Genomic DNA, 270 nt, shown 5'->3' with positions numbered 1-270 from the left:
TGGCGCACCTCCGGGCAGGGGTGCTCCGGCCCCCGCTGGTCCGGGCCCTGGAACCAACCGCAGAAGGCGATCCGGCCGCTCCGAAGTCCCCCTCCCGCCTCCCCTCACCCCCTCCACCGCCTTCGTCTTCCAGGGAGAAGAGAGAGGCCGCCGAGAAACTTCCGCGCAGTCTCGCGGAGAGGGGACGAGGGGGTGTCTCTGCGCCCCCCCTTTCATAAAAAGCTGCTCCCCCGGCAGCGGCTCCCCGCGGCACCTGCCGGCCCCATCCTC

The sequence above is a fragment of the Echinops telfairi genome, unplaced genomic scaffold, assembly GCF_000313985.2.
Source record: "Echinops telfairi isolate 266 unplaced genomic scaffold, ASM31398v2 ScPeMD7_2565;HRSCAF=3150, whole genome shotgun sequence".
Classification (NCBI taxonomy): domain Eukaryota; kingdom Metazoa; phylum Chordata; class Mammalia; order Afrosoricida; family Tenrecidae; genus Echinops; species Echinops telfairi.
Note: the sequence above shows the minus strand (reverse complement) of the source record.